Consider the following 20,925-nt stretch of genomic DNA (forward strand, 5'->3'; position numbering starts at 1 on the left):
CTGGAAGGTAAGGGCAGAAATGGTTGGGAAAGAAATCATCACTTTAGTAGTTCATTGATTGCTTCTCATATGTGCCTTGACCAAGGGACTCCAGCTAAACCAGTGACCCTTTGCTCAAGCCGAAGAGCATGGGATCATGTTGATGACCCAGCCCTCAAGATGGCAACCTTGGGGTTTCGAACCTGGGACCTCAGCATCCCAGGTCGAGGTGCTATCCACTACTGCACCATCACTGGTCAGGCAGGGGAGCATGATTTTTTAATGGGCAAGTAAAAGATCAAAACAGACCCGAATGCCTGCCCTCTTGCAATGTACATCTAGTTGGAGGAAACTAGTAATAATCAAGTAAGAGTAAAATAAAGACTTTGCAGAAGGTTATAAACATTATGCTGATTAATAAAGGCAGGAAGAAGGATGAGGAGTTCTGGATATACAGTTTTAAATGGGTTATGTGAAAGACCTCAGTGAAAAAGAGATATTGAGCAACCGTGTGAATGAGGTAAGACTGTGAACTAAGTGGAATCTACTTTGAAAGCATTTAAAGCAATGGAATAGCAATCGCAAAGCTTGTGAGGTGAAACCTTGCTTGGATGTTCAAGGAGCAAGAAGATGGCTGATGGGAGCAGGGTAAGCAAAGGAGAGAATGGCAGGATCTTTGTTCAGAGAAGTAGCAGGGCCCTGTCACCCAGCGCCTCAGGAGTGACTGAGGACTTGGGCTTTGACTCTGAGATACTGGAGGAGTAGGACGGGTTTTTTTTGTTGTTGTTGTTTTTTGTATTTTCTGAAGCTGGAAACGGGGAGAGACAGTCAGACAGACTCCCACATGCGCCCGATCGGGATCCACCCGGCACGCCCACCAGGGGGTGATACTCAGCCCATCCGGGGCATCGCTCGTTGCAACCAGAACCACTCTAGCGCCTGGGGAAGAGGCCAAGGAGCCATCCCCAGTGCCCAGGCCATCTTTGCTCTGATGGAGCCTCGGCTGCGGCTGCGGGAGGGGAAGAGAGAGACAGAGAGGAAGGAGAGGGGGAGGGGTGGAGAAGCAGATGGGCGCTTCTCCTGTGTGCCCTGGCCGGGAATCGAACCTGGGACTTCCGCACGCCAGGCCGACGCTCTACCACTGAGCCAACTGGCCAGGGCCAGGACGGTTTTTGTTGAGAAATAAAATGGATTCCTCTAGTTCAGGGGTTGGAAAACTTTTTGGCTGAGAGAGCCGTGAACGCCACATATTTTAAAATGTAATTCCATGAGAGCCATACAATGACCCGTGTATGTTACGCATTATCTAATAAAAATTTGGTGTTGTCCCGGAGGACAGCTGTGCTTGGCTCCAGCCACCCGCAACCATAAACATGAGCAGTAGGAAATGAATGAATTGTAATACATGAGAATGTTTATCTTTTTAATGTTTTTTTTTTATTATTAAAGATTTGTCTGCGAGCCAGATGCAGCCATCAAAAGAGCCACATCTTGCTCGCAAGCCATAGGTTCCCGACCCCTGCTCTAGTTGCTGTGCTAAACATTAGTGTTGTGCAGTGGGGGAAGAAACAGGGAAATGATTACAAAGCTTTTTTTATAATTGAAGTGAGAAGTGATGGCAATGTAGACCAGAGATATTGAGAAGTGGTTGGATTCTCAATATATTTTAAGGATAAAACCAAAGGGATTTGCTAATGGATTGGTGATGAGGTGTGGAGGGAGAGAGGAGTTGAGGATGACTACAGGGTATGGGGCCAAAAAGACCAGCAGCATAGAGTTTTCATTCATTGAGGTGGGAGAAACTGCAGAGCAGCAATTTTCAACTGGTGCACTACAAGAATTTTTAAAACATGCGATACCTGACTATTTAGTCAGGTCAAGTATCTTTTCCCTTAGATTGTCAAATAAAAAAATGTAGTAGTCAATACAGTAATAGCTGCCTGATGTGAATGGATCAGTATTGCACCTATTTATTTGTCTGATTAGTAAAAAATATATTTCTGATGTGCCTCAGAATTTTAGTAATTAGTGTACCTGTGTCATGAAATGAAAGGGTTGGAAATGGCTGCTGTAAGGAGATCTCATTATGGAGGGAGATCTCATTATGATGTATTATTAGGAGCTGATTCAGTATGACGTGTAGATGTCAAAGTTGAGACGACAAGTAGGCAGTTAGATATATGAATCTGGTATTTAGTGGGACCAAGGGCCAGTAGAGGTGTTTGTAAGGAATTGGTGCAAACACGGAGCCCTGAGGGACTCCAAGAGTCAGAGTTTGGGGATTGGGGAGGAACCAGCACAAGAGAATGAAAAAGAGCGGCCAGAGGAAGAACAGCAGGTGAGTCTAGAGTCAAGGAAGCCAAGAGAGCAAAATATTTCAAGAAAGAATGAGCCACATTCTCAACCTCAGCCGACAAGTCAAAACAAGAACTGGAAATTGATTTGAAATTAAGTTGTGAACAGTCTGAATAACAATTTGAATAGGGGGGTCACTGATGACCTCAAAAAAAAAGGTTTAGTTTAGTGACAGAGTAGGGAACTGAGATTTGAGTGAGATAAAGATAAAATGAAAGGTGATAAATTTGTGGCAGTGGGCCTATTTCATTATTTTATGGGATTTTTTTCCATAAAGAGGAGCATAGAAATGGAGATGGGGAGTGATTACAATCGAAAGTAAGGGCAAGAGAGGGCTTTTCTAAATCGGAAAGGTAACTGCACTTGTAAAAAGATGGGAAAATTTATAGGGCAGGAAAAAGAGGGGGTAATTAATAAACAAAAATGTTAAGTCAGTGAGAATGGTTGGTCAGCCGCACTGGAGAAAGGGTTGGGTGCAGGTAGGCTCACACTGTTTATCCCTAATAGTGCAGGTGAGGGGCTGATGCAGGTGGCTCCTGGGAGTTTCCTTGGGAGTCTTTCTTTCGTTCTTAGGGAAATAGGAAGCAAGGTCATTGAGAAGAAAGAGGAGAAAATATAAAATGATCACTTTGAAGAATGGACCAGTGAATGGAAAGGGAAATCTTTGCAGGCAGTTCCAAGGACCCATTTGCCATTAATAGTCTTGTAATAAAGCAAAACCATTCAACCTGGTGGTGTGTTGTTAACCAGTGATATTCCCTGTGTGTGTAGCCTTGGTGAGCAAGGAGAATTTTGTTCAGTGAAGTTGGCATTTTTTCTTGGTGAGCGTAGTGGCATGACAGAATGTGAAGAGACTCCAGTGTGTGAGCAAGACTGATTCAAATTGCATATCATAGACTCTGAGCTGGGTGCGGTGAGAGCGATGAGTAATTGAGGAGGATAGTAAAAAGGATGAAAGGATCAGTGTATTTGAGGATTTTTTTTGTAGTTATGTTATTAAAAGGAATGCCCTAGAAATACTGGAATTGGTAGTAAGAGTGTTCAATCCTTGAAATTAAGAGCATGGAGTGGTTGCAGTCGGTAATGAAAGGGTCTGCTACAGTAATCGAGCTGAGAAAGTATGGCTGACTGCGAGACAAAAGCACTTGAGAAAAGACAATCAAAGAGTTGTTGGAAGGCTCACCCACTTGTTTAAATCTTGAGAACTTGGACAAGGATGGTATTTCATAATGTGACATTGAACCAGGAACTGCAGTTGTGACCTTCAGCTATTTTTGCAAACATGTCAATTTAAATTTCTTTTTTGACATTCTGGTTGGGATTAATCTCTGAGTTTTTGTTGAAATAAAAATGTTTTTATTTTTACCTCCTCTTTCAAAGATTCATTTATGGTTGTAAGATTTGAGGTTGATATTATGCTCTCTTAGCATCTTTTTAAAAAAATTTATTTAGAAAATTTTATTTAACAGGGTAACTGATCAATAAGAGTACATAGGTTTCAGGTAAACATTTCTATAGCATATGAACTGTTTATTATGTCAAATAATTTTCTGTCATTTTTTTTAAGTCAGATGAGGGGAGATAGAGAATTCTGCATTTAACCTGACCAGGGTCCACCTAGCAACCGATGTCAATATCCCAGGCTGATGACGCTCGGGCCAGCCAAGCCACTGGCTGTGAGAAGGGAAGAGAGAGAGAAGGGGGAGAGGGAGGAAGAAAAGCAGATGGTCACATTTCATGTGTGCCCTAACTGGTTATTGAACCTGGGATGTCTGTACACCAGGCTATCTGCACATCAGGCCAGTGCTCTATCCACTGAACCAAATGGCCAGGGTCCCTCTGAGCATCTTAAAACTGTTGTTCCGCCCTGGCCGGTTGGCTCAGCGGTAGAGCATCGGCCTAGCGTGCGGGGTACCCGGGTTCGATTCCCGGCCAGGGCACATAGGAGAAGTGCCCATTTGCTTCTCCACCCCCACCCCCTCCTTCCTCTCTGTCTCTCTCTTCCCCTCCCGCAGCCGAGGCTCCATTGGAGCAAAGATGGCCCGGGCGCTGGGGATGGCTGCTTGGCCTCTGCCCCAGGCGCTAGAGTGGCTCTGGTCGCAGCAGAGCGACGCCCCGGAGGGGCAGAGCATCGCCCCCTGGTGGGCAGAGCATTGCCCCTGGTGGGCGTGCCGGGTGGATCCCGGTGGGGCGCATGCGGGAGTCTGTCTGACTGTCTCTCCCCGTTTCCAGCTTCAGAAAAAAAGAAAAAAAAAACGAAACTGTTGTTCCACTGGCTTATGACTTCCATACTTGCTGTTGAGAAGCCAGTAAGTTGAGAAATGTACTATTTACTGAAGGTAACTTTTTTCCCAATAGCTGTTTTTTTATAACTGTTTTTTTGTTTTTTTTTCTGATCTTCAGTTTCACTAGAATTTATCTAGGTGTAGGATTTATGACTTTGTAATCTGAAGATTACTATCTTTCAACACTTTCGAACAGCCCCGTGCATGGTCTCCCAACATCATGGCCTCACTTGGATTGTCGACTCTGTCATTCTGTTGTTTTCTTCAAACCTCTCTCCCCTGCTTCCTATCACTTTATAGATTTGTGTTTCATTCCCTGCATTTTTCTCAGATTTTTCAGTAAACTAGTTTTCTTTTCAGCTGTATCTAATATATATTTTTGACTATCATTATTTGTATTTCTATAGGTTTATTTTGTAATCAAACATGCTTAATTTTGGTACTCTATATTTTTTTTACTCCAATCTTCTCTGTTATTTCTTTAAATATATCTACCACACATAATTTATTATCTCTATCTGATAAAGTTAATATCTGAAATTCCTGGGAGTCTGACTGTGCTCACAGCTCTTGACAGCTTCTTTCTTTCTTTATATAATGACTTATTTTTAAAGTTATGAGTGTATACTCCTTTAGACTTTGATTCCTTTATCTTACTAGGGTAGTTTTCGAGGATGAATTTAAGTTTTCTTCATAAAGGATTCTCATATGCTGCTTCCAAAAAACTGTAGGCTTAACCCACTAGAAACTACTTTAAATTACACTTTAAGTTTGGGGTTTGTTTGAAGGAGGAAGGCACAAAGGAGTCAATTCTGTTTCAGAATATGAGTATGAACTTGTTTAAATACATATCAAGAGAGTCTTTAAAATTTTTATTTATTCACTCACTCACTCACCAAGGACCAAAGCTGAAAACTGAATTCTTAATGGGCTGTCTTGTGTCAGGGATCCAGATTTCCCACAGAGAGTTTTTAGTTTGACTTTTCACCTTGGTCCCTTATTTGCATGGCTTCTTCACACTGAGATTCTAGGCCATAGGAATGCAGTACTTGCCATAGGAATGCAGGAAACTTTTCCATTTTATTGTTTGTTCACTCATGTGAAATCTAATTTTTTTTTTGTTTTCTCTAAAATTTTCTGAAACTTTGCCTTCTTGCTAATACAGCTGTGCATTAAAAATTATTCTTTGATATATTTTTAATTGTGCTGAATTGGAAACAGAGGAATAGTATGTTCTGAAAACATTTAATTAAAGTTATAATAAGAATTTTAAGCCCCATTGGAGGGACAGTTCAACTCTTTGTTTGTTTTTCAAGGGCTTATATTAAAGGATCACATTTCTTGGCTGTATACTAAAAGTTGTTTTTTCCCTTATTTGTTGTTTGTAGTTTTAACTTTGTTAATGGTGCTATATTTTTCTTTTTGATTCAGAACTTTATAATTTTATATAGTCAAATATATTTTATGTTCCCTGCTTTTGATATTATGCCTGAAAATTTTCTCCATCAATATTATGAAATTATTCACTGATTATTTCTTCTAGTTCTTCCTGAAATTTATTTTACAGGAACCCATTTCTTTAATAGAATATAAATGACTTTTTATGTTATACTAAATAGTTATATATATTTAAAATGTCTCAACATGTATATGTTTTAATGTTATTATAGTAAATTTAACTATAGAATATATATTTGTAAATATACAGTAAAAATGTAGTTCTATGACAAGTCTTTTTTATTCTTTCTTAATTTATCCATCTTGTTTGTCTTTAAAGAAATACTGAGTGTTGTGCTAATTTTCTTCAAGCCTTGAAGAAACAAAAATGAAAAAGTTGAACATATTGAAACCCTACCTCTAGGCACAGCAGATAAGTGAGCAGCCCATTGTGACTGAGTGTGCTATTACCCTCAGTGAAAAATAATCTACCTGGCACGGAAACCTCTATGGTGGATGTACTCCAGGCCATTTTGTCAGGGAAGGCTTCCTAGAAGATACTCTTTGAATGATGTCGTTTTTATATGTGCTCATTCACTGGAGGTGGTGGGGAAGGGCTCGGGCCAAGAGAAAGAAAGTCAAGCTGAGGCAGCATCTGTGGGGTTTCCAGCAGAGACAGCCAGGGGTTATTCGAGGGACTGAAGCAGCAGTAGTTCAGTCTGGGGAGGAGTCGAGATGATGCCACAGAAAGCTAGACAGGCGAAAGGGCAAGGGAGTGTGGTGTTCTCCTCAGAGCAGTGGGATTCGTTGAGCAGTTTAAAAGCAGGGAGTAGTGTGATCAAATTTGCTTTTTCAAACCGACATTGGTGCTGTAGCCTTTTCATATGAGGTGGAAGTAGGCAGAGCCTGGAGAGAGAGAAGCTGGTTAAGAGGGTATTGCTGTAATGTAGGTGAGAAGCAATTGTGGACTAATGACTGAGAGGAAAATGGCTGTGGAGGGACATGAACTCGACGGTAATGGATAGTGACCATAACATGGCAATGGTGAGAGAATGGAAGGACTCATGATGGCTCCTAGGCTCCTTTCTTGAGCAACAGGCTGATGGAGTTGCCATTTCTGAGTTAGGTGATAGAAAGAAGGAGGTGTCATACCTAGCAGGGAAATATTGACTACTTTTGAGGGAGATTTTGAACTAGCTCTTTATTAAAAAACCCAAGTGAAAATGTACCACATCCTCTCATTTCCATTCCAAATTTCACCTCTATGCTAACTCACATTCCCCGTATTTATCATTGGGGCCATGTCGGGGATCCTCAACTGGGCTTCCCATCTTAGTTCCCCTGACCAATCCAGCCAGCAACAGGGCAGATGCTGTGCTTTTCATATTTATGGCTTTGTTAATTCTCTTCCCTCCCCCAGAAGACTCTCTGCTTACTTATCTGTGAAAACCCACCCATAGGGACAGCTTTACCCTCAGTACCATCAACAGACTCATGTATCTTTCCTTGGTGATTATCATCCGACTTAAATATGTTGTAGCTTAGTATAAAAATACGGGCATTGGACATGATAGGCCCATGTCTGCCACTTACAAATTCCGTGCTACTGAGCAAATCCATTGCTTTCAACTTCTCCTTCCTCCTTTTTGTTGAATGAATGATAAAGACCTTGCCAGTTGTAAAGAGTAGACATAAAATGGCCATAGTCTATGGCCCCTAGCAGGTTTTGAATAAGTGGTAATGATGACTAATATTAAGTCTTCAAACCACTTCTCACAGTTGTTGGCCTTGTTCTTATTATGTGTCCCATTCTGTGAGGGCAGGGCGATCTCTCTGTTCTCCTCACAATAAGTAATGAAGACAAGCATAGTGTTGGGAAAATACATGGCATGGATAAATATTTATAGCATGGCGGTCTCTAAGAAGAATAGAACTATTGTAGAATAGTTTGTTTAAGACTTGTTTAAATGAACAAACTTCCTATTGTGTGCTGTGATATGCTGAGCATTGCTCTCCTGGTCCCTGAGCCCTTCTGCTTGAATGACAGTTCCACTCTCCCTCTGAGTGTCATTTTGGTGGTGATGCAGAAACCAAAGATGTGACAGGGAACATTTCAAGCCGTGGTATACACAGTGATTTCAAGAATGTGCTTTAATTTTTATTGAATATCATCTGATTAGCAATTTTCTTTTTGTTTTTAGCCTTTTGAATATTTATTTCAGCAAAAATAAGCACAGTAATTTCTAATGGAAACATTGTCCACCTGAGTTCTACACTGTCTGGTGGAAAACTGGCCTTGCTCTTTGTTAGAGGGGTCGGTGGTGGTGTTTGAATGAGAAGGTGCCTGGTCGATGGCTATGCTGAGTTGAAGGAAGAGAGATCTAGATCTGCAGGTTTTCTCTGCGAAGGGGAGAGCCCTCGGCTACCTTCTCTCAGTGACTAACTGGGAAGCCTGGAACAGACAGGATGCTTGGTCTGCTCCTCTTAACTGTGGTTGTCTCACTCATGCCGTTTTGGGGGACAGTTGTGAGTGTTGTGAGTGATGAGAGCCCCGCCTTGGAGGTCAGGCCTTTGTGGACCCCAATCCCATTGCTGCATTGGTAATCTTGAAATGATGCTATATGTTTTTGAGCCCAAGTTGTTTTGTTTTGTGTGCATGCGTGTATGCATGTGTGTACGTGTTTGTGTGGCCTTTTTTATTTTCTTTTAGATTTTAACATTTTAATTTCTTTTGAACATAAATCACTTTTTGCAAGCTAGGAAACAGAAGCAAACTAAGGCAGTCCAGTCCCTGAGGGAACCAGGCCAACTCTTGTGATCTTTATCAGAATGACATCATAATACAAGGTGGTAACAGGTTATAAACTCTAAATAACAATTTACCTACGTTATTTCTTAGAAGACAGCCAAAAGTCCAGTCCTTAAAGGTATGGTAAACAGAACATCCTAATCTATCAAGTATAGAATTACCCAAATTATACAGTCGGTGCTCAAGATAGAGCTGGCCCAAGAGCTAGCCAAGGGGTGGTGAACACAGAAAGTGTTTCCACTCTGAAAGCTTGCTCTGACATTTAAACAATTCTTGGTTGCTTTTAATAAGGAGGCAAGTAATCGACACTAATATTTGATTTTGCCAAGATCTTCTTCTAGAACATAAAATTAGAATATAGGGGATAAGAGACTTAGATATTTTCAAAATAAATTACATAGTAATTAGAAATTTGATGTAATGTATTCTTAAAATAAAGGCTATTTAAAAGAAATGCTCAGCTTTGAAAAGGGTGGTGAGCAGCCTTTCCACACAGGAAAACCTCCGCTTTTTCCACACGATGAACATTGCTGTTCTTCACCATGCAGGTGGGTTCCTGTGGGCTAACATGCCAGTGAGGAAAAGTTGAGCATGCCCTAACTAGCTACTTGTGAGCCCAGTTAACATCCTAGGATGGGCTCGTAAATGTGGCCATTGTTTTGTCAAACCTCTGTGAACTGCTGAATTCCTTAGCTCTTAGCCACAGTTCCTGCTCAATATCTTAAAGCTGAGATCGGTTCCATCTGCCTCTGCTCCTCAGGGCTGGGGTGGATGCCAGTCATGAGGTCTGGAATGTTATAGTACAGTACCTGGTAACCTTTGGAGGCATAGTGGGCGATGTGTAAGTGGTAAAATGCTGGCAGGAACACCAGGATGCCAGTGATCAGGACAGGAAGAGCTTCCTGGTCTGCCCCCTCCCCCATTTGCTGACACAGCTTGCTCACAGGAGGCAGCTTGCACCAATGAGAAAGGTCCGGTCAGAAACAGCGTGTGGCAAGCTCAGTGCCTTATATGGGATTGAAGAAGGGCTTTTCTTTTTTTTTTGAGAGAGAGAGACAGAGAGACAGAGAGGGACAGATAGGGACAGACAGGCAGGAAGGGAGAGAGATGAGAAGCATCCATTCTTCATTGCGGCTCCTTAGTTGTTCATTGATTGCTTTCTCATTTGTGCCTTAATGGGAGGGAGGGGTGGCTACAGCCAAGCCAGTGACCTCTTGCTTGAATAAGAGTCCTTGGGCTCAAACCAGTGACCTTGAGCTTCAAGCCAGTGACCTTTGGGCTCAAGCCAGCGACCATGGGGTCATGTCTATGATCCCGTGCTCACGCCAGTGACCCTGCGCTCAAGCTGTTGAGCCAGTGCCTCAAGCCGGAGGAGCCCGTGCTCAAGCCTATAACCTCGGAGTTTTGAACTGCTGGCAGGAACACCAGGATGCCAGTGTTCTGCATCCCAGGCCAATGCTCTATCCACTGCGCCACTACCTGGTCAGGCTAAGGAGGGCTTTTCTTAAACTGAAGGTCAACTATGTAGCCATTATCTGTGCTGGAGAGCTTTGAATATTTCACATTACTCCAATCCAGTGGCCAGTGTTACTTTTGCCTAGAGCAATCACAGGAGGCCAAGGGGTGTAAAACAATGGACTTCATAAGCACATCTGGATTCAGATGGGCTGAGGCCAAAAAGGGTGTCAACCCCGATTGGAGGGATTCTTGGGGCTTGCTGAGGTGCATGTTGCTAGGGAACTGGTAAAACTTTGCTTCTTGGGAAATCAGATGGGTCATTGGGTTCCAGGAACACTAGAAAGGTGTTTAGAGCCCTTAGGGCTCTCAAACATGTCCATTCCTGTTGGGTTAGAGTGTGGTCATTGTGATCTGCAAAGTCCTAATGAAAATAGGAGTTAGGAGGGGCAAAATGGAGCTGCCTTGGTCCTGCCTAACAGCCAGGTTGGAGTGAGATGGCATCATAGCACGCACACACAGCTGCTGTGGGAGCACGGTCCCTGAGCCCCAGAAGTCTGCTTAGTTTGGCGCAGATATGCTCCTGACAGCCTCACCTAAATGCTGCCGCCCACCCCACCCAGACCTGCTCAGCATCAGAAACGGCTGCTTGTGTAAGTAAGGCTTGGAGACAGGGCATTACCCCAGTGGGCAAGGCAGCTGGGTCTCCCATTGCTCCTTGGAGAGCTAGTTGGATTCATGCTGTCTTCTCAGTCCCAAGGCTGTGCCATTCTTTTTGTAGTTTTCTGAAGTTGGAAATGGGGAGGCAGACAGACAGACTCCGCATGTGCCTGACTGGCATCCACCCAGCATGCCCACCAGGGGGCGATGCTCTGCCCATCTGGGGCATCCCTCTGTTGCAACCAAAGCCATTCTAGCACCTGAGGCAGAGACCACAGAACCATCTCCAGTGCCCGGGCCAACTTTGCTCCAATGGAGCCTTGCCTGCCGGAGGGGAAGAGAGAGACAGAGAGGAAGGAGAGGGGGAGGGGTGGAGAAGCAGATGGGCGCTGCTCCTGTGTGTCCTGGCCGAGAATCGAACCCGGGACTCCTGCATGCCAGGCTGACGCTCTACCACTGAGCCAACTGGCCAGGGCCAAGGATGTGCCATTCTAAAACCGTCCCTGAAGGTTTTTATAAAATTTCCTGATTTGATCTTCTCCTGTTCCTCAACCCCCAGTGCCGGTGCGCACAGTATTCACACTTCCACTTCACTCCATGCCTGTCAGAAGGTAGTGCATGATGAGGGTGAGCATAGTGAGCGCTTCAGTACCCAACGGATAACTCCGTGGGCCTCTGTCTGGACCGCCTTTCTTCCTTTCTCCTCCTATTTCTGGCTCAGCCTTCTTGCTCCATAGTTACCCTCCTGACCTCCAAATCAAAGCTCCTCTATCATGCAGAATAGTTCCGTTTTGTCTGGCTGCTACTCTCACACTTGCATCTAAAATATCAAGTTTGTCTGCCACACAGAGGCTCTTTCCTTCATTGGACCCACCGCTGGAGAGGTTGTAGGGTGATGTGTCATCCTTTCTGGTATTTCTCTCTCTCTGTCCCCCATGCACACACACGTACATGTCTTCTAAGAATGATGGTGCTGTACAGTCGTCCCTCCCCATATCGCAGTTCATTTTTCATGGCCTCACTGTATCGTGGATTTTTAAATTGTATATATATAATTTTATATCACAGATTTTTCACTATATCACTGGATTTTGTGGTATATAGGTATTTTTATATATTTTAATTTTTTCAGTAAAATAAACATTTTCTAGAGTATAGAAAGTGTTTAAGGGCAAAGGAAGTGTTTATAAGAGTGTGGGAAAGGTTAACGGTGTGGGAAAGGTTTATAAGAGTGTGGGGAGGACTTATAAAACCTTAAAATATATATAAATAATAAAATAACTAGAAGGTTGCTACTTCGTGGATTTTTGCCTATTGCTGAAGGTTCTGGAATCTAACCCCCGCAACAGACAGGGGACTACTGTATTTGCAAATATTTAAAAGCAAGTATGTAAAGGAATTAGTCAGGAACTGTTTGGTGCACGGTAATATATCTTCCCCCTTTTTTTACTTCTCATATCCAAATAATTGCTATCCAAAGATAGCTTTGGGCTACAGCTCTCCCAACTCTGGGTACAGTGTGTCAGCGTGACTTGGGTGGCTGTTGTGATCCAAGCGGCCTGGCAAAGAGCCCTGCTCCTGTCTTTAGAAATGTTTCTTCTCTGACCAGCGTTCCCCCCAAGGCCCAGGCTGTAGGAGGGCTCAACACAGCTCTTTCCTTCCTTACCTGCCACAGTCCCCAGTCTCAGCTAGATACCAAGGGAGGCCTGGTCATGTTGCAGGAAAGTAGACTGACAGGACAGTGAAGAACTAAGGGGAACTGGGCTGCCAGGCAGGCGGGCGGAAGAGAATATATAAAGGCGTGGCACAAATGAACTACGCAGTCTCTCTTTCTCCTTTTTGAGCATGCCACTGGGGAGAAGTAGCATTAACCAAACGTGAAAGGGAAATAAAAAATGCAGAAAAGGATGCTGCAGAGAAATAAAAATTCTTCATTTGTTCTTTGGAAAAGGACCAGTCTCTTCCCTCCTGGCATGTGCGGTCTGTCCTGTTCCCCAGCATCTGGTCCTGTGCACGTTCCTGGGCTTCTGCTGCAGGTGGTCTGGGCTGTGGGCAGCTCCCCCGTTTGGACTAATACTGCTCTTCAGCCATGCAAAGGGCTATAGTCTCTCTACCGGTCTTTCTCTGTCAACCCGAAACCCTGTTGGTGTGGGGATGCTTCACAACACCTTGCCTAATCCCAAAGGTCCCCTCCATATTTTTTTTTTAATTTTTTTTTTATTTACTCATTTTAGAGAGGAGAGAGAGAGAGAGAGAGGGGAGAGAGAGACAGGGGGGAGGAGCTGGAAGCATCAACTCCCATATGTGCCTTGACCAGGCAAGCCCAGGGTTTTGAACCGGTGACCTCAGCATTTCCAGGTCGACGCTTTATCCACTGCACCACCTCAGGTCAGGCCCTCCCCTCCATCTTAAACAATAAAACTTCTCTGTGGCTCCGTATTATTCTTATAATTCTTGGGATGAAAATGTCTCTGGCTGCTATCACTGAAAATGTACTTTAAGTTCATCATCATTTTACAGTCTAAAACTTCTGGTTTTTCTTTATTTTAAACCAAGATACAAATGTGAAAAAAAAATAAATTGACGTGTTATAAATATCTGAGCTCAGAATAGTAGAGGAAGAATAATTGGAAGAAACATGAGGTGAGAAGATGTCAACATGTTTTGAGCAGAAACTGACTGTTCTGCTGAGAAGAATTTCTGCTCCGTGTGTACCATCGATCTCTGTTTCTGGAGGCACAGAATGGTACGCTTGCATCCCTTTTGGTCATCTGCAAAGTTGCTTTCTAAGAATAGTCATTTAGTACCCTGCTGAAATCACTGTTTTGATACAGAATTATTAGTAGAGATAAGTTTATAAGCTAATATTTTGGGAAAGAAAGAAAGAAAAATTATGTCCAAGGGAGAACAAGGAACAATTATGTCACTCCCAACTTTCATTGATCGTTAGTGTGACGTGCCTACTGGGTGACACCATGGAGATGATTGCCATTTCACATGATAGCTAGGAGAGGCAAGAATCCTAACTCAAAATAGTTTGAGCTCTTGAGAGGGCCCATTGGCCCAGTGAAGGCCTAACCTGAATTCTGGGAGGGGATCTCCTGCCTATCATTTGCTGTGAAGAAATGTACCTGTTGTCAACACGGAATGTAACTTTTCTCAATCAGACTTTTGTGTGTAGGGAAACTAAACTGACATTTTCTGGGTTAGAATTTCATCAGTGAATTGAGGGATGGCTTAAAGGAAAGCTTAGACCAGGGGTCTCAAACTCAACTCAGCATGTGGGCCGCAGAGCAAGATCACAGCCGTTCGGCGGGCCGCACTAGGTCTACAAAAGGCAACTGTTACGCAACACTTTTCTTGAACTTCGTGGATTAGTCTGTGGGCCGCACAAAATTGTTCGGCGGGCCGCGAGTTTGAGACCCCTGGCTTAGACTAAGAGTAAGAATAACTCTGTGGTCCCATCTTATTCAGCTTACAGCTCTACGATGACAGGAAATCTATCTAAGACGTAGGCCCATTAGTAGTAACAAGGATATTTACCTAGTTTACCTTATGGGGCTTTCCTATGGATTCACTCAACATAATGTGGAAAAAAAGATATATGCTTGTTAAAATGCTATAGTTTTCTAATCCCTTTATTATGACATACCCCATAACATTCAAACATAATAAAGCATAATAAAACAGCAAATGCCACTATGAAATAAACATTTAAATCATGATTTGTTGAACAAACATAAAGAAAATATGAGTGTAAGAGCTGCTGTTTGGGAAGGATGCTCTAGACTAGATGAAAAAAGGATCAAAATGTGAACAGACTCGAGCAGCTAACTGAATTAAATATACCTTTTAATAGATAAATATCCAGCCATGGATTGAGGTTCAAGGAAGCAATCCATGAAGAGGGGTTAGCTTGATGCACAGACAGCTGTGGATATTTAGGTGCTGTGGGGCAAATAGGAGCTCAGAGGGTGGTCCAGATGTGCATGAGGCCCTGGAGTGAGTTCACTGAGGGCGGCCCACAGCCTTCACCTGGACTGTAGGCATCCCCACAGCTGAATGTTACTCTCTCCTGAAAGTTTATGGAATAGTGAGTTTTGGGATAACAAGAACCAGCATGTCTGCATTTTAACTGGAAAAATAATGATGTATTCCCACCTTAACCAAGAACCCAAACAGGGTTCTCAATATAACTAAAATATTCTTCAATACCCATATAAGAATCCATCAAGTAGTCAGGCAAATGTAAAGAAGTCAACACTATTTGTTCCATTATTTAACCGTGAACCTGTTTGTTGAGATATTTGTGTGCAGAAACTGAGCAGCGTCATGTATGAAGGACGTTTTCCTTTTATAACCATCACCTATCTCAATAAACTTTACCATTCCACCTTTTTTTCTAAAAGGTTCAATTTCAAGACCTTTTAGACTTACTGGCTTCCTTAGGAAACATACTTAAAAACTATGGAGGTAATTGATAGTGATAATGAAAATCCATTTTAAAAGCATATGGACTATGCGGTCTCTTACCAGGTCTGACTTGAAATTAAACATTTTCACTGCTGTGTATAAATAGATTGGAAGGAGGGTTTAGATTTGAACAGTGACTTCTGAGTAACGACTGTTGCTGGGCCTGTAGCACACACTATGAAACGAGCCTGCCTTTTAGGAAGGATAACCTCCAAGGTGTCCGTTTGTAGCTCTGTGCAGAATGCTTTACTTGCCGTGTAGATGTCTTAGTCATTCTTTTAATTTTGTTGGACTCTGGTTCCTGGAGCATGTGTTCAATAAGTATTTATTGATTTACTGATGGGAAGAAGTAGACTATAAACCAGTGCCTAGAGGTCATCAAAGAGTCAACTCCATAAAGGCAAACTGTCTGATAATCGTAGATGCTAGAGAAAGTGCGAGATGGTATGTTCTGTGTCCAAAGATAAGCCCGTTCCTTTTGATATTATCAGAACCACAGAGCATGGCATTAAGTAGCAGTTTAGATGGCAACACTTCCAGGGTGTAGATGGGTTGAATCAGGGTCAGGTTGCATTAGAGTTAGAAACTTGGCTTCCTCCACCCTCGGCAGAACAGCTGGACCTCAGAGAAGAGAGCATGCGTAGAATCCAGTCACATGAAGAGGCAAAGCAAAGCACAGCGAAATAATAGGTGCTAAGTGTTTAGGCTTGTAAAGCGGTACCTGGTTTCTATACTAAGGAGTTTCCTAACTGGGATCCTTCCTTCCCAACAGTCCTGAATGGTAGTTGTGGTTGGATCTGATTCTTACTGTTGCCTGAGTCGTGGTTTTCTCAAGGCAACTCTTTGAAAGGCCCTGGGCTGCTCCCCTTGCAGTTACTCACTGTTTGTGAGACAGAAAGGGGTAAAGGTTGAATGGAGAAGCTGCTTTGCTGAGTTCAGCGCCCTTATCTCCTCCCCATCCCACAGTTCATTCAACCAGGGCCACACCCTGTTCTCCTTCATCCAGCACAAACTGCGGTCTACATAAGCAGCCCCACTGTGAAATAGACTGGGTATCCGTTTGCAATAAAGAGATTAAAAACTGAGACGTTGTCATATTGAAGAGGACTACCTAGAGAGGCAGGTGCAAGTTCTACTGTGAATCTGTCTCTTCAGGGAACAGGGAACTGAAGCCAGAGATACCCCTCACAAGGTCAATATGCATCTACTGTTGTGAAGGGTGAGGTGCCAGTCATGCTTAAGCGTATTTAACTTACCAATAGCAGTATGAGACCTGTATGTCTCATATATGCAAATTATGAAGATCAGGTAATTTAAATATTCATGACCAAGGCCATAAAGATAGGATAAGATCCATGCCTGCTGATTCTAAGTCAGGTGTTTCATTCATTTCAAATTGGTATTTCAGTTTGTAATTTATTTCTGAAGGGGTTTATGTAAGACAAACAACAAAGTCTTGATCGTAGAAAACAAAAAAAAATGTTAACAATAATCTAGCAGCGATAGAGAAGTTTCATATTGACATAAGTTTTAAAAACTGCGGCAGTGAATTATTTGATACAGATTAATGATAAAAATGGAAGGGTGACATAACTTGCCTGTCCCCAAAAAAAAGAAATAGAAGCTTTCACTTCCTTCATTCCAGTGCAGTGAAAGAAGGGGTCCTCTTCTATTATTAGTAATAGTCTGTCAATATCAAGGAAAAGCATGGGATAGCTCAAAGATTTCCCTCCTGAATTAATATATTTGATTAAATACCTCATCTGGAAAGATCCTCCTTATATGAGGAAATAATGATCTTTAGATGTTACATGTGCTTTATATGTGTAAAGAGATATGGTGATCAGATTAAGAGGAAAGTGTATGGGTTGAGCTGAAATCTGACTTAGAACAGCTGCTTTCAGAGCTGTCCTGCTCCGTGTGCCAGGAAGTTTGACTGATGGAGCACAGCTGTTCTCCTCCTCTGCCCGCAGCAATACCTCTGAAGTCAGTTCCTTCCCACTGAGGAGGGTGTTCGTGGCTCCCAGGGAGAGGTAAGCCAGTTGAACACAGGCGAAAAGGGAGCCAATATTGTCAAGGAAGAAGAGGGAGGAAGAGAATCGTGAAGTTAAATTCAGTAATGTAAAAAATAATAATAATAACAGAGAGAGAAAAAAATTGAAGAAAATATGAGTGGATTTTATCTTTCCTTGAGATGATGAATTCTTTCAAGTCACTAAAGTAAAGTCTAAAACTGTAACAGAAAATTTCGATAAGTTTAATGAAACAGAGTTTAAAAATGTCAGTGTGACAAGTGAAGATAAACACAATGGGACACAAACAACAAACTGGGAAATATTGGATAAAGTGGAAATAGATTTGATAAATAAAACCTCATAATTTAATTAGAAAAAAGAAATGATAGGAAAAAAAGAACAAAGAATATGACGAAACAAAGCACAAAAGAAGAAACAAATGGAAAATATTGCATACTAATTGGTCTTCAGTGCCAAGCAGATTGAAGCAATATGTTTGTCTGTCAAATTAATATCTTTTTACAGGATAAATCCTATTGTTTAAGTAGCTAAATCATTACAATACTGGCAGTTTTACAATACGTATAGTCATTAAATTATACTTATCTAATCACCTTTAAGACTTTTTGTAAGGAAATCATAAGATATGTATGCAGTGATTTCTGTATGCAGATTTTTGTTACAGAATTATTTACAATAGTGAAGTACTTTAAATAAAAGGAATGTCTACAGAAAAAGGATTAATTACTTAATTTGTGTACTGTGTTTCTATAGTACTTTAATCCCACTTTATAATTCTCAGAAAATTTATAGTACGTATTCTCATTCATTCATTTGATAACTAAATACTTACTGAATGCCTGTTGTGTGTGCCAAGTACCCTTCAGTACACTGGGGACAAAGTAAAGGAACATTCTTGCTATACTGTAGAAACAAATGATTAAACAGAAAAGCACCAGAAGAGTAAAGCATGCTACATAGTGATAGTGCTACTTAGAAACAGTGAGCAGGGATGGGCATGAGGACAGTGGATGGTAGAGCAGAGGGTGGTACGGTTTTAACCTTTTGTGTTAAGGCCTCAATGAGTAGGTGAGCAGTGATTCAAACCTGCCCAAGATGAGGGGTAGAGAGAGCCATCCAGACAGAGAGAAGGGCAAAATGAAAGCCTTCAGGAGACAGCATGCTGGCTGCCCTGTGAAAAGGCCACTATCACTGAAAAGAGAGAACCAAAGGTAGACCAGCTGAAGAGGTTGATGGGAATGCAGGGATCCCTATAGGCTACAGTGAAGAGGTGGGTTTTTTATTTTTAAGTGAGGCAGACAGACTCTTGCATGTGCCCCAACTGGGATCTGCCTGGCAAGCCCTCTATGGGGCAATGCTCTACCCATTCTCTGGCTGTTGCTCCGTTGTTCAGCAATCAAGCTAATTTTTGCACTTGAGTTGAGGCCATGGTTCCATCTCTGTGCTTGAGGCCAACTTGCTTGAATGAGCCATGACTGTGGGTGGGGGGAGAAAAGGAGGGGGAGTAGTGGAGAAGCAGATGGTCGCTTTCCCTGTGTGCCCTGACCGGGAATTGAACCCATGACTTCCACACACCTGGCTGATGCTCTACTGCTGAGCCATGCAGCCAGGGACTAGCATGTGGGCTTTTTATCCAGAAAGGGTTGGAAAGCCATTGGAACATTCAGCGACAGAAACAACGTGAACTTACTTACATCTCAGTATGTTCATGCTGGCTTCTCTGTTGAGAACTTGTTGATGAGCCAGTATGGAGCCAGAGACCATTTAAGAGACCATGACAATAATTAAAGAAAGACATGTTGGGGGTAGATGTGGTAAGGATAGATAGAGGCACTGGAGAAGGATTGGGTGTGATATTTATAAATTTATATTGTTTCAATATCTCCCTTTTATATTTAATAAGCCAACTATTTACATGCTTAAAAGTCAGAACAATTAAAAGTATGCAGAGAAGCATCATTCGGTCCCCCTGCATCCATTCATTTGATTGGCTTCTTATTTATTCTTTCACTAGTTCCTGCTATGAATATCTTTATGTATGTATATATGTGGATCTATAAGAGAGCAGGGAATGGATGAAAGAACTGAAGCCAATATGAAAAGATTTACAGAATCTGAATTTCTGGGGTAGGATGTTCATGTTAGGACCTCTCTCTATATATATCTCTGTCTACACACACACACACACACACACACACACACACACACACACACATACATATGTTTATATACATGTATATATAGGAAAGTATAAAACAGATTATAGTTTTATCCCTCTTAAATACCACAGCGTTTTGTATATGATATAAACCATATTATACCTTGCTTTTTTTCACCTAAAAATACCTGGTTAGTTTTTGAATGTAGAGCTATAATAAGATTTTTCTGAAAGACTGGGTCCAGGGTATGAGAGGAGAAAAATGAAGGAAAATCCTAAGCAGTGGGAACCAGGTTGCTGCCTTTGAGATAACTGCTTGTTCAGCGTCTCTCTTCTCTGACATACAGGGAGAGATCACAGCCAGATGGCCAGCACTGATTAGTGACCAGAATATAGTAGGAACTTCCTATCTACTATTTATAATGAATGACAGATTGAATAAATATTGCACACATAAACTAAAATAGAATGCAGATAGCAAAGAAAATTTGTTTTCATATATATGTAATTTTGAGGGTAAATGCTGATAGGATATTTGGTGGGAAAAAAAAATCAGCCCTGCTTATACAGAACGCTCCAAATTGTGAAGAGTGTATGGGGATCTGCTCTTTGAAAAGATGCTGAAAGTCCGTAAGCAAGGACTTTAAAGAGTGGTTTTTCTCTTGGTATAATGATTATAGGTGACATAGTTATTTTGCTTTATGGTTTGATCTTTTTTCTAATTTGTCTAAATAAACACATTTATTTTAAATTTAGAAAAAAAGGGCATAGAAATAAGGAAAGTGGTCCATTTTTTCCCCAAGTGGACAGAAAACAGAACAAATGATGATGTGCACAAGTGACACTAAATTAGCACACGTCTGCTACTTCCTAAGAAGTAGTGGAACAGGCTACCCAGAAATAGTGGGAAATTTTCACCTCTGAGATGCCTGATATCTGGGCAGCTTGGTAAGGACACAGCCATGAAGGATTCCTTCATTTTATCACATTCACGGGTCTTTAGGATATTAACCAGGGTGCAGAAATACAACATCTGTCATAAAGTCTGTGAGATGATCTTGTTGGCTTCTGTTATATATAGTGCAATTTTGATATTTCCTATATAAAGTATGGCACCTTTCATCCATTATCAGATTTTCAAAAAGATAGCTGTGTGGTTGACCCACATTTTTGTTTTACTTAATAATAGTTCTTTGAGCTCTTTCTCTGTTAGATCATATAGATCTACCTTATTATAATTTTTTCCTTTTATTGAATTTATTGTGGTGACACGGGTCT

At 41.8% G+C, this 20,925-nt stretch overlaps 1 protein-coding gene across 4 annotated transcripts in view; it reads left to right on the forward strand.

Annotated features, from left to right (window-relative positions):
- The window catches only part of NRG3 (neuregulin 3), a 1,209,406-nt gene that overhangs the window by 194,245 nt on the left and 994,236 nt on the right, over positions 1–20,925 (forward strand). The gene's annotated exons all lie outside the window — the stretch shown is intronic.

The sequence above is a fragment of the Saccopteryx leptura genome, chromosome 9 (assembly GCF_036850995.1).
Source record: "Saccopteryx leptura isolate mSacLep1 chromosome 9, mSacLep1_pri_phased_curated, whole genome shotgun sequence".
NCBI classification, from domain to species: domain Eukaryota; kingdom Metazoa; phylum Chordata; class Mammalia; order Chiroptera; family Emballonuridae; genus Saccopteryx; species Saccopteryx leptura.